Raw genomic sequence first — 14,110 nt, 5'->3', positions numbered from 1 at the left:
CTGTGCCAAATTTTAATCTGTTTTTACACGCTTTTTTAAATTGAATGCTTAAGTGTAATTAAAATATTTTGTATGAGCTTCTCAAGGAAAGAGGATAATGTAATGAGTTGTAATAGTGGATTTAAACCAGTTCTAATTTATTTCACATGTTATGCCATGCCACTGAATGGCTTGTATCACAAATTCATATATGGTTTTTGGGATTTATGTTCTCTGTATGTCACTAAAGTTTGTACTGTCAGACTCTACCTGACAAACATTTTCTTCCCTGATTTCCAGAACAGAATATACAACTTTTGTGTAGCTGTTGTTCTTTCAGTACACTGACACTTAACTCTAGTACACTTGAGCTTTAAAACAGGAATGATGGAGTAGAGAAATGATGATTTGAGATCAAGTGAGGAAGTGGTTGATGGGTTGGTAGGCAATGGGTGCAGAGAGATGGAGACAGCCAGGACCTAATAAACAGCAAAACAGGGCAGGGAGGAGCCACCCAAAGTTCATGCACATGAATAAGGATGTGATTGAGAGAAGAGCATGTAGGGAAAGCTCTCATACCTTTTCTGGAAAATCAGCCTAAGTGTGTGGCTCTCCGGATGGCCTATGCTCCAAAGCATGGGGAACAAGCAGGAGGAATTGGAGGTTTGTTGTGCAGCTGCAGGGCTGTGGTCTCATCATGCTTACATGTGAGAAGTGAGAAGTGAGACAGATCATATTACTGGAATGCTACAATCCATGGAAGCACAGGGCAGGATGGCAAGAAAGGGTAGCAAGCCCTTTCTGTGAGAGAGCAGAATATGCAGGGAGCTCTGCCTAGAGATGGGTGATGAACCAGCTGAGAGTTTATAGGTCAGGATTAGAGGCCCAACCAATGTCATGATATTGTGGGCATCTGCTATGGACTTCTTGATCAGGAAGCATTAGATGAAGCCTTCTTCCAGTTGTAGGTTTTCATGGAGAATGTAAACCATCCTGGTATCTGCTGGTTGAGCAATGCAGTAGGACACAAGTAATCCAGGAGGTTTCTGTTGTGCACTGATGACCAAAGGGAAAGTCTGGAGCAAGGACTCAGCAGAAAATGATCTGATCAAGGAACATTTAAATAAACTGGGTATGTAAAAGTTATTGGCATGTGATGAGGTGTACCCATGAATACTAAACGAGCTGGTTTTAACTGAGGGCATTGCAAAGCCAGTCAGTAATCTTTGGAACGTGGCACCCATGGGATGTTCTTGAAGACTGGGAGAAAAATCATCACTATTTTCTTCAAGAACAGAAAGGGATCTTGGGAACTATAGCCCTGTCAGCCTTAGCTCCACCTCTGGGTAGGTGATGGAGCAAATAATCCTGGAAACTTTTTCCAAACATATGTGTAGAACAAGGGAGTGATTGTGGATAGTCAGCATGAAATTAAAAAGGGCAAATCAAGCCAAATCAAGTTGGCTAGCTTGATGGAGGAGAGAAGAATATCAGATGTTCTCTATCTTGTCTCTGCTAAGAAGTTCAACACCCTCTTCTAAAACACCCTCACAGACAAACTGAGGAAGTACAGCCTAGGTAAGTAAACAGTGAGGCAGATTGGAAACTGGCTGAATGCCAGGCTCAGGGCATTGTGACCTGTGACACAAAGTCCAGCTGGAGGCAAATCATTTGTGGTGTATGCTTGGGGTCAATATTCAGGCAGTACTGTTTAACATCTTCATTAGTGTTTGGAATGATGGGGCGGAATGCACCCTCAGCAGGTTTGCAGACAACAGAAACCTAACAGGAATAATTGGTATATTAGGGGGATGTGGCACTATTCAGAGGGACCTCAACAATGGAGAAAATGGGCCATTGGGAACCTCATTAGGTTCAACAAAGGAAATATAAAACCCTATGCCTTGGGAGCAGTAACCCCATGTGCCATTGCACACTGGGGATGCACAGCTAGAACACAGCTTTGCAGCTGGAAAGCAGCTTTTTAAGAAAATCCCTAGGATGTTTCTGGATGCTAAGATGAACCTGAGCCAACAGTGCCTCCTTGCATTGAAGAAGACCAACACTATCCTGGGCTGCATTAGGAAGAGTGTTGCCAGCAGGCTGAGGAACATGATCCTTCCCACTCAGTAGAGCTGATAGCTCTAGTGAGACACATCTGCAGTTCCAAGTCCAGTGCTGGCTCCCCAGAACAAGAGACATGGAGCATGTCCACGAAGATGGTGAAGGGATTAGAGTATCTGTCATATAAGGAGAAGCTAAGAGAGCTGAATGTCCACCCTGGAGTAGAGAAGGCTCAAGGGAGGTCTTATCAGTGTGCATAAATGCCTGCTGAGAGGGACTGGAGAAAAAAGACTCTTCTCAGGGAGAGGATGAGCACAAACTGAAATAAGGCAAACCACACTAAAAGACAAGAAAAACATTTTTTCTGTGAAAATGTATTAAACACTGGAACAGGTGGTACAGAGATTTTGCAGAGTCCCAGTATCTGGGGATATCCAAACCCCAAGCAGACATGGCCCTGAGCAACCTGCTTTTATCACACCTGCAGTATGCAGGAGAGTCAGACTTGGCCATCTCTAAAAGCGTCCTGCAGCCTCACCTGTTCTGTGACTCCCTTTCAGATTTTCATTTCATGCTGCTTATTATGCTCTTCTCTTGCACAAAATGTTCAGTGTCTTTAGTTTGGAGCCAGGTAAAGTGACTGGAGGCTTGGTATCTCACTGAGGACAAGCAGCAGCCTTGAGCTGCAGATCTCTCAAGATGATTTAGCCAGAGGTCACCCTCTGGATTGGAGATAGATTTTCTCCCATGAGAGGATTTTCCATCCTCCCATGTAGTCCATTGGAACTTGTTTGATACAATTTATAGTGGTGAGGGGCTAGAGAGAGTCTGAAGGGTCTTCTGACCTTTTCTCAGGATTCCCAATAATGCTGCTTGTTACATCATAAATGTATGAGATGTGACGGGTGCAATTCAGTTGTTCATTCCTTCCCCCACTCTCTCTTTAGATCAGGGCTGCAGCCACCCTTCTCAGCACAATGATCCACTAAAATGAAGCATTACTGCACCACAGAGACAGCTGAGCAAAGTTTTACTTCATGTCATAACAGTGAAAGAAAACAACACACCAAGATTTTTCATGCATTTGATGAGACTGAGGTCTGTGCTGAAATAAAGAAACCCATTCACTACATTTTAATTACAAAAGTAATTAAAATCTTTATATTGAATTTGTGCTACAGTGACTAAGGGTGTAGTCAAGATACTTTTCTCATGAAAAAAATGAAATGAAAAATCTTTTAATTATTGATATAAATATTGCAAACAGTACTAGTGGAGGCAACAATAGAACACTAAAGCTTATTCATCAATAAAAGTAAATCTCCTGGAAAATAGGAACAAATTCACCAGTAATTACAGACTGGCTTTGTGGAGGATATTCACTATGCCACACTTATCTATAACCTGGGAGAAGATCCTGAAAATGTGTGGAGTATAACAAATGTTTTGTACCCTGCCTAAGTTTGATCCCATATTTCTCCAATGAACCAGTGTAAGGGCAAGTTCACATTATGTAAAGACTGGTTTGAGCTATGTAAATTTTCAGTGGAATGTGCAGTGCTGGAGCCAAGCATAAGTGCTGGAGCGTGGGTAAAATTGGGTATTCCTAGGGTTTATAGCTCTCATTACTGGAATTCTGTATTAATATAAATACTATTTTAGTTATTCAAGGTGTTATCAACCCAGATCCTTGTCTGGCAAAGGAAACATCATGTACTTGGAATCAAGGTGGTTCCTCATTCTTAGATTCTGAGAGCCTTCAGGGTGTCATAGTGGAAGACACACACGTGTTGTGTGCTGTGTGTGCTGTGGCACTGCCAAGCAGATTTTGAAAGACCCAAACTCCTGCATGCCTTATGCATTCCTAGCTGTGTGCCATCAGGTAACCATGATCACTCTGCTCTGGCAGTGTGCTGGGCTAGGTCTCTTGATTAGAAGTATGTGTGGCAGTGTATTAAGAGCTAGATCCTACAGATTTCCACAGCTGCACAGGCAGTGGTGTGGAAATATAGGTCTGCATTACATTGAAACCTGGCCCTCAAATGGCATTTTCAAAAGGATGTTTCCTGGGTTTCTGCTTAAATTCCGCCATGTGTTGTGTTTCAAAGCATCACTGTGGAAGGTCTGTTCCATATTTCTCAGGCCTAAAGCACCACAGAGTCAAATACCTGCAGCAGTAGCAGAAAGGATGAATTCTGCTGCATATATCTGATTCACTTATGAATCAGATCAACCTTTTCAGTTGTCACATTTCTAAAGAATCTTGAACCAAGTTCTCATTTGCCATTTATCTTCCATATTATACCTGCTTCAAAGCCTGCATAGCTAAGGTCTTGCAAATTTATAGATGGCTGCAGTTGCAGTTTCTCAGCTGGGCTATGGGTCACCAGAATCAATGCTTCAGTATGATTTGGTTTTAATCAGCTGTCAAAGCTCCAGTGCAATGGTGCTCGTTGAAAAATTACTCATTTCTTTTCTTAATGTGAACTGACATGGCTTTGGCATGAGTGCTGTTCTCTTATCTGAAGTTTCAATTTTTAATGGTCAAAATACTAAGTTCCCAATTTGTTTTTTAAATTATGTCTTTGCAAATTTAACTTGACTTAAGAGTATTTATTGACCTGGGTATTTCTTTGTCATGACAAATTGTAGACCCTGCAATTTTAATGTGCAAGATTTTTTAAGACGGTTAGTTATATTTCTCATAAGTGTGAAATCCTACCTCTTCTATGTCAATTGGAATTCCTCCTTTCTAAGAAAGAAATTGTCTACACTAATTAATTTGTACATTTACAATGCAATATTTATTTTGTATTAAAATGTACAAATAATAGTCTTTTTTCTGGATTGGAAATTTATAAGCCAAAAAACAATGTGAATTTCACAGGAAAGTGAAAACCCATTAAACTCTTTAACAAGTCTATGCTCAAGATAGTGATATATTTTTGCAAAAATAATACACTTTTAATGGTCATTAATAACAGGCTGTGGAACACATTGGCATCATGGTAACATCTTAAATCTGGGTTTAAAAAGAACAATTGTTCATGTCCTTATTTAAAAACAGGGAGGGGAGACTTCTGTGTGTGCTTAACAAATTGATACCTTGATTCAGTTTCCTCCTAGAGGAGTAAATGATCTTTGTCAACACAGAGAGGTATTTTAAACAAAACTTGCAACTCCTTGTCTAGTTCCTATGTACACCAAAAGCTCGAGCTGATGGAAAACTTGTCAGTCTTCATGTAACTGTGCTGAGTAGCAATAGTATGACTGCTACTTTGCTTAAAATGCAACAATTAAAATAGAGAAACATGGATATAAGAACAAACAGTGCAGGCCTTGCAAGATAAGACGGTTTTATTACAGTGCAAAATGAAATTTGTAGTTACTGCAAATTCCATAGCAGGGTTAGCAAGGACTAAGAGCTTCACAGATGTGGACAATTGTGTTGTAGCTGTCATCAAAACTGATGAATGAGGAGGATTTTTTTAAAAGTTCAGGGTGTTCATTTTTGCAAAAAAAAAAAAAAAAAAGAGGGTATTTATATTGCAAAAAGCCTAATCAAGATTTTGAGGTGAAGCCATAGGGATGAAGCCTTCTATAAACTTGTTTAGAGAATGAAGCAGGAATTGTAGAAAGATAAAGAATTATCTTCTCACTTGCCTAGTTTATTACTGCTCTGGGAAATCACTCTTTGCCCCATGTTTTTATGTGATTAGTGACAAGTCATTTCAGACATGTCTTTGTTGGTGGTCATATGCTGCCTGTTGCATGGGAGTTTATTGTGTCTTGATGCTGTGGATTCCACATTCCCTTCACGAGGGAAGTTTGGAGCAAAACTCACACATGATTCTTTAGGGTTCTGGTTTGTTTGACCCAGGGACAGAGTAAGAGATTGCATGGTTGCTGAGTTCACCATGCAAAATGGGATGATGGCACATGAAAAAGCTTTCTCTGCAAAAGCAGAGAGGATAAGTGAGTGTTTTTTGGCTACAAATGATAGACTGGCCATCTTTTTGGGGGTCATAAATACTTGTGATGGGACATTGAAAAGACTTCTCTTGTTCAGTTTCTACAGGGATTTTTAGGAACTGTTTTGGTTTGGAAAGAGTGATAAAAAAAAATTATTCCTCACTTTTCTTATTTTCTTTCTACTTCAGTATTACCATGAACTCTTTCCTTCCAGGGATTATTCTCCATTACACTCTCTTTGTACTCCAGTCAGGTGACTTTGTCTTGAGTCATGCCTGATGGCCAACAATTGCAGCCTCCCTGCATCCTGGACAGTCTAGCTAATTTCTCCCAAATGCAGAGCAGACTAGAGGTGCAATTCCTGGGAGGCACTGACTTTCTGCCTCTGACCTGGAGACAAAACAGTAAAATTCAGGAAATGTAGGATGGATTTAGCAATATCACTCTGTGAGTGAGTGCAATGTCACTTTGTAACAGGAAATTTTCCTGGGATCTAAACAGTTGATCTCTTTGAAATTTTTTAACATGAGAGGTATTACTTAAAGAAGTTGCTTCACCAAGTTGACAGGTACTCAGAAGAACTGGCAGGTACTTTTTTGTGCCAAATAGAAGAATCACCTCCTTGGAATCTTTCAGTCAGGCATTAGCCACTTCTCAAAGTGAAGTGAATTGATAATTTTGGTTTTAGGTTTTTGTTTGGTTTTTGTTTTGTTTTGTTTTGTTTTTTTCTTGTAATTTTCTTCAAAAGGGCCAGGAAATCTGCCATGGTATATCAGATCAGCTGGAATTTAGAATAGATTAAAGAAGAAATTCGACCATGGGCAGAAACCAGGCATGGAAAATTTCTACCTAAACTTTTCATTTTTGACAAACAGAATAGATATAGCTAACAGGCAAGGCAATTTTTGTCTAAAATCTCCACAGTGCAAGCATCCACTGCAACACTTGAAGAGAATTGCCAGTCCTACTTTGTTTCTGATTATCCAAGTCACTGCAGCTAAAAACTGAACTCCAAAAAGTTTCATTAACTGTGCACTTGCCAGTTTCATTAAAGAGAAACACATTGAGCATGTAGTGTAATTAGTTCATATTGCTGCTCAGGTGATCTGTCCTGGGGCAGGGACAGGCACTCTGATGTAACTTGAGTCACAACTTTTGGTTTTTTCAGGGGGAAATAGAGGGCAGTAGCTTCCAAATTATTACCATGAAGGCAATATAAATGAAAACATTTTAGATAAGCTGCCTAAAATATATAATGTATCTCTTTACCCCCAAAGAGTCTATTATAGATGGAAACTTCTGGTTCTGAGGTCATTTATATACAACACCAAGGTGAAGCCAGAGTAATTAATGTTCTAATTATTCATTATCTAAAGATAATGATCTTTGAAAATCCATCATTATAAACTGCTTTATGTATCTGTCAGAGAGGGAGGGAGATGGAGTTTTTAATCCCTTCAGAACATCTGTACATGAAAAATGTACTACGGAGCATTGCTTCTGCATTTTTAATTATCTAATTATGTTTCTTCTTTCAAAGAAATTGTCACATCACCAGCAGTCTTTCTTAAGGATTTCAAAAAGACTGAAAAATTATTTTAATTGGTTTTTCATTTAATTACTGCAGTTGATAAAGATGAAATGTATTACATAAACTTTTAGTTTAAGTACATTATGCTAATATTTTAAACAGGCAGTACTTGTTATTTTTAGATTAAAGAAACGTAGCAAAATAGTTTTAGCCATGGCTCAGACCTCAAAGTACTTCTCACTTGCTTTATCTTCATCTCAGTTTACTATATTTTTAAATTTTATCTGCATTTTTTTTGTTAGTCCTGACCTTGCACTGTCCCATTTAGTCTTTCAGATTCTTCTCCTGCATTTCCTTTTTTTTTTGCTATTGCCTGTTGCTGTTACCTATTTTTGAAAAGGAGCAGTGAGCAATCTATTTCCTATCAATGATGTAGCATTTTTTACATGAAGAGCAGAGACACCACAGGTACTTCAGCACCTCATGCTTTAGAGGGAAAAAAATACAACAGGGAAAAGAACATTATTCCTGAATGTCATGCAAAGAAAGAAAAACTGGTGAATTAAGCTTTTTTGATGCTGAAAAAAGCTTCCTTCAGTGTTGGCCTACACATCTTTATGTTTGTCATACACACACACACACACACACACACACACACACACACACACACACACAAACACACACACCCCTCAGTATCTATTTTCTTGATACAGATTTACATCCTTTCTATGTTTGGTACAGTTTAACTGAATATATAAGCATGGCTATATGCAGGCAAGTTTGGGTCATTTGAGCTGTTTGTCCTTTGATTCACATGAGCCTTTCCACATCAGCTTTAATAGCAATAGTTAACCCTGAGCAGTGCCCCTGGAGTGGCTGCTTTTGTGTTGGTTTCATTTTATGATTCATGGCATTAGTTGGCTTCAGGCTGATGGTGCCTTGGGTATGTGCAGGCAGACACAAGGGCTCCCACACAGAGAGACAATTGCTCTGCTTGTTTCAGAGAATGTAAATTCAGTTGAAATGTTCATGGCAAATAATAAAAATCTGCTTATCTTTTGCTTGGAAAACAGTTAAAATCTGCTTATCTTTCATAATGTTCAGACTTACTTTTTGAATTGTTATTCTTTTCTTTCATAGAGAAACACTAGTTTTCCAAGTTTAAAAAGTAGAAATCTGTCAGAGCTGTGAAGCTGGCACAGTGCAGTGGTCAGTGTGCTCCTGAGAAAAGCGTTGTCACAGCCCAGATTCTGACATGCTGCGTTCCAATATGGAAATTCCCTGATCTTCCAAAGTAGGATTTTAACCAGTTAAGCTCCCAGAGGAGGCTGCTGTAAGGAAATCTTCCCCAGCCCTTGGCTCAGTGAGAGTTTGCACATTGAGCACAGTGAGGCTGGGGATGCTGGGGATGTGTCATCCCAGAGGGAGCAGCTGTGGCACTGAGTGGCACTTCCATGCAATATAGGAATATTGTCAGCAGCAGATATAACTTAAAAATTGCTGATCTTCAAATATCTTAATACACCATTAGGACTCTAATATGGTGACTTGCCAGCAGAAGCAAGGGGGCTTTTTGTGATTTAAATAGCTATTTCATAGGACATATTTCACCCTAGGACAATCTAATATATGATCAATGTGCATGTAAAATCAATATGCAGTTCCAGTTGGTACAGACTGTACAAAATTATTATTTGATCAAACCAACTTTTATGGTCTAAAAAATTCTTTTGACTAACTAGAGAGAACTATAATATAGGATATATGTTTTTCCTTTGGTTTGTAAAGCACCGTGCTTCAATCAATTTATTAAATGCTAATTAATATTTACAAATATTTCTTTTTAAATTTACAGTAATTTATCTTGCAGCAAATGTAATATATCATATATAATATAAAATATAAATACTTTCTTAGAATGACAGAGAAATTTGTATAAATTAATTAATTGTTTGTATTTATTGATTATATATCATATAATACTAATAATATTTTTAGAAATGTAATGTTTCTCATTGTAAAAATATCTTTCCTTTGGTCCAGAGCTATTATGTGTTCAGGAGATTATTAGTATTCATGAGCTACCTCATTGCAAAAGGGTGCCACTGGGGCTATGAGTGAGTACGTGGTGCTGCAGTCAGCAGGAGAGGGGGGAGGCTCAGTGGCTTGTGCTGCTGGGGGCCAGGGATTCTGCTGAAAGATTCAAGTTGCTGCAACTGCCTGAAAAGAACTTAGAACTCCATCTGCACAGCAAGGAATACAGGGCATCATTTATTTACTCATGGCTTGCATTATTGGGAGAATGGGTGGAGTAAAAATGAGAGCTCATGAAAATAAACACCTAAAATATTCTTTTATACATCATCAGTAATTCTAAGAGAATGAAGGAAATGTTGTTTTTTTAGCAATGGCTAATCAGTTCAGATTTTTTCTGTGAAAGGATATACTTCCAGATATTACATAGGTGAGTTTATGGACAAGTATTTTTCCAGCTTTCTTACCACTGTCTTACTAACTTTCTTTTCAGGTGGAATGTATAGGGGTTTTATGTAATTACTGAGAGATACTGAGTGTATGTCTATATGCCAATTTTCTCAGATCAAATGATTTGTCCAAATGCTTTTATGGATCTTGAATACGTATATAGTAGTTATTTGTACATAGAAAGATATATGATGATGCAATATAGGTACTTTGCTCAATTTCAATTCTATATAGTGGAGTGTGCTGTACTTTAATATAAGCAAGTATTATCCACAATGCTCTTATAGCCTGCTCATCTTATAAAATTTGTTTCAGGGTTAATTTTTATGCTAGTTTGTAACTCAAACTATTCTTTGATTAATTTTTTTGTCTTAAAAGCTCATTCTTCATTCCCACAGATGTAACTTTCAGGTAGGGCAGCTTGCAAAACTGTATGTTTTGCTTTCTTTCATAACTCTGATGGCTGAGATGTTAATACAGTCTTGATGTCTTGTGTAGTTCAGGTACAACTTTAGATGGGATTTGTCTCAACTGCATAAGTTTTGGCAGGAAATAAAAGCATTTTTCTCTTCGTGGAGAGAGCAGTGCCCTCCCTGCTGATGCAGGAACCTGGGGTGGTGTCTCCCAGTTCTTGGGAGACTCCTCTGCTCTTGCAGGGATTAGAGGGAGGTTTTCTTTAGAAGTTAAATTAAATAATTTTTTTAAAAGTTAAGAATCCAATTACTCTTTTTCTGTGCTGAATATCTGTGAAGTAATACACATGTAGGTTGTCTGTAACCATTCTTAATATGCACAACAATTATGTTGTTACGACTGTAATTAGAAATACTTAGAAATAATATAAGACATTTGCCAAACTATTAATCAGAAGAACTGCTAAAGATCATAAAATAATTGTAAATAAAAATTTAGTGAATTAATTAATTTATGACTTAATGGAATACACTGATAAATATGTTGCTTTTCATTATACTTCTACAGAAAACAATGTTTATTTATTGTGTTGTGATAACTAGGTTTAAATATTATTTAATAATTTACCGATTTTAGCCACAAGCCTGTAAAAACTTGCACCTGCATTTAAACGAATGTGTTTATAGTCCCAGCAAGTCTGGAAAACAAAATTAAAATTGAGGTTTGTTATTATCAAAACAGCTAAGTGCAAAGGGATGTATTCATGCAGGTCCTCTTCTTGTTTGTGCTTCATAAATTAAACTCTAGCAGTAGTGAATAAAGCAAGAGTGTGAGCTCGGAGCTTTTTCTTCAAGTGATAATCAGTAATGTAACGGCAAAACATTGTGTTCTAAGGGTTATCAATTAGATGGTGTAAGAATGCTGAATTTTAAATGCCCATTCTTTTTCAGTTAATGAAAAATAATGAACTAGCACAGGGATTAGATGAACACAAACAAAACTTAATTTGTTTGCTTCATAGCAAACAGACAAGAGGAAGTATTGGGCAGCTGTAGGATCCTTGGTCCTATCCCATTATGCCCATGTCTAGAAATTAATGGCTATTTTGTACTAGTACACTAGAACATATATCTTAGGAAAGTAGGACTTCATTTTTGCAAGGTAAAAGAAGTATAAGATTAATTTAAATTCTAAATTTCTCAGGGTTTTTTTTTAAGAAAAATCTTCTAGTTCCCTCTACCTATTGCAAAGAAAAATTAAATTTATATGAGTCTTTGAAAAAAGCAATTTTTTCTATTATCCAGAATCTTTATGTGTTCCCTGAATTAGTGAATTCATACATCAAAAATGTTTTTTTCCAAAAGTTACAATACTATCTTGTCTTATTTCTCAGCTGATGGACATCGCTGCCTCCTAAATACATATTAAATAAAGTGAGATTAGAGCATTTCAGGTAAATTGTAAAAAAAAAAGTGAAGGCTGGCATAAAAATATCATTCTTTTAGTATTTATTATGTTCATAAACACCTGAAATTCAGTAGAGCAAATTCAATAATATGGTAAATAATTCTTTATTTGAATTGCAGATTTTATAGTCCATTGAACTTTAGTGCTAAAAATTATAGGTTTATAGATTAGTATGTCAGGAAAGCACATGTTAATATAGTTCAAATGTCAACAGATGCTCTCAAAAGAAGTATTTTCATTTTCTCTCCCCTCTCTTACTGACATATCAATGCATAAACTCAGGAATTGACAGAATTGACGACTACAAGGCTCAAAAATGGGAACTAAATGACTACAGAAAGCTTTGAATGGAGGGGCCATTTTTGGTAACGTAGAAACAGTCACTGAAATGCAATTCCCAGTGCTGTTGGAAAGAAGTTACCCATATGGAAAGGAGTTGTCCATGTCCAATCAAAGTAGGAAGCAAGATCTCTCAAAGTGAGGCCTGTGTGATTCTGCACTCTCCTTGAAATAGGGAAGTGTCTCTTGCTCCAGAGGAGAAACCAGTTAACAGTGTTGCCTTCTATCACCCTGGAGGCCTTTTCTTTGATACTTGTGTGTATATGCATGGAAGATGGTATTTTTTGAGGGTTTTTTTTTTTCCCCATCTAAATTTCTTCCTAGAATGATTGAATATGTTTGTGTTTGTGCTCACATTTATGTGAGAGAGTGTGAGGTGGGGAGAATGGTGATAAAATACAAAGGAATTCTACAAGGAAACTTTAAAATCCATATGTCCTGTATTTTTGCCTTGCAAACCCAAAAGCCAGTCAATCAAGTTTCTCTGGGACAGGAGGGAACACGACAGAACCTATTTTAAGTTCAGTGTACCTCAGGTAACCCACTGAAATGTGTTCTCGAATACTTTGGTGCATCAAGCAGCTTGTTGTGTTTGATAGTATAGGTATTTTTTTATCTGAGCTTACAGGAGCAGATTCTAAGTGCTGAAGGTGGGTAAAAGCCTATGAAGAGGTTGATAGTGATCTTTCTATTAAGTGTTGTCTAGTCAAAGACTTAACTTTTCCAACTTCATTTTCAAAGAATACTCTCTGTTTTTATGTGCTCTTACCTATGGTCACACATTAGTAACTCTTGGAAACTGCCAGTAAAGCAGGGCTACACTGTTTTAATTAAAATTTAGGGATACAATTTTTTATACTTTCCTGGATCTGTCATGGGACATGAGGGATTCAAACTTCAGCAAGACCAGATCCACAGAAGTTACGGGGTATCATATTTTCTCCCATTGGCCTCTTTATTTTTCCCTGCCCTGATTTCCTATCTGTCTGAAACTTGTCATGACACAAAAAAGCCTCTAACCCCACTCTTTCTAATTTTGACTGGGGGAGAGGTAGTGAGGGGTGGGTGGGAATGGGGGACAGGAGCAGGCCATTGCATTGCTGGGGAGGGAACTTGCTGGGAGAGACAGCAGGACTGTTTCTTAACAAATAAATTTGACTTCAAAATACTGAAAAACTGAGAAAAATTTCTAAAATAGCATGTTACTATTAGGTCTATTAATCAGCAACACCAGGTCAAGGAATTTCCTACATCCTTGACCAGTTTAACAACTGCATCTGAAGTAAGTCCAGCTGCAACTTAAATTTCTGTATCTCTACAGAGTGATAACTACTTTATATTGCCTTTAGAGCTAGGGCATTGCTTGGCCACAGCAGGCTTAGGACTGGTATGCCCTGTGTGTATTTGAGACTGTTCTCTAAACCACATTTGTGAACACTTTATCCTGCCTCTATACAGTGGAGCAGAAAAAGGATTTGTATAGAAACATTCAAATGCAATTCAATAGCTAAAGGAGCTCGAACAGAACTGCCAGAGTGATTAATTTTTCTGTCAATCAATGAAAGTTCTAGTGAGTTATTAGGGATTTTGCCTCAAAATTATTTTGCCTTCATACTGTGATTATTGAACTTTCCTTTAATGAAGTGAGAGACTGAAGACCTAAAAAATACTACATATTACTTGATCTCTGCAAAAAAAAAAATTAAAAAAGTATAAAAATTTAGATGATATCTTTATTTCTCTTACCTCTTAAGGCTTTGGTGAACAGCACTGATAAGATGCATGTGTTAAACTACTGTTTAACTACTGTTAAACTAATTTTCTTTGGTTGTAAAATTGCTGTTTTATTTGTTTCTGTAT

At 37.5% G+C, this 14,110-nt stretch overlaps 1 protein-coding gene across 20 annotated transcripts in view; it reads left to right on the top strand.

Moving 5' to 3' along the window:
• The window catches only part of RIMS1 (regulating synaptic membrane exocytosis 1), a 305,427-nt gene that overhangs the window by 249,822 nt on the left and 41,495 nt on the right, over positions 1–14,110 (top strand). The window lies entirely within an intron of this gene.

The sequence above is a fragment of the Haemorhous mexicanus genome, chromosome 3 (assembly GCF_027477595.1).
Source record: "Haemorhous mexicanus isolate bHaeMex1 chromosome 3, bHaeMex1.pri, whole genome shotgun sequence".
Taxonomy (NCBI): Eukaryota; Metazoa; Chordata; class Aves; order Passeriformes; family Fringillidae; genus Haemorhous; species Haemorhous mexicanus.
This window is presented reverse-complemented; position numbering and strand designations above follow the sequence as displayed.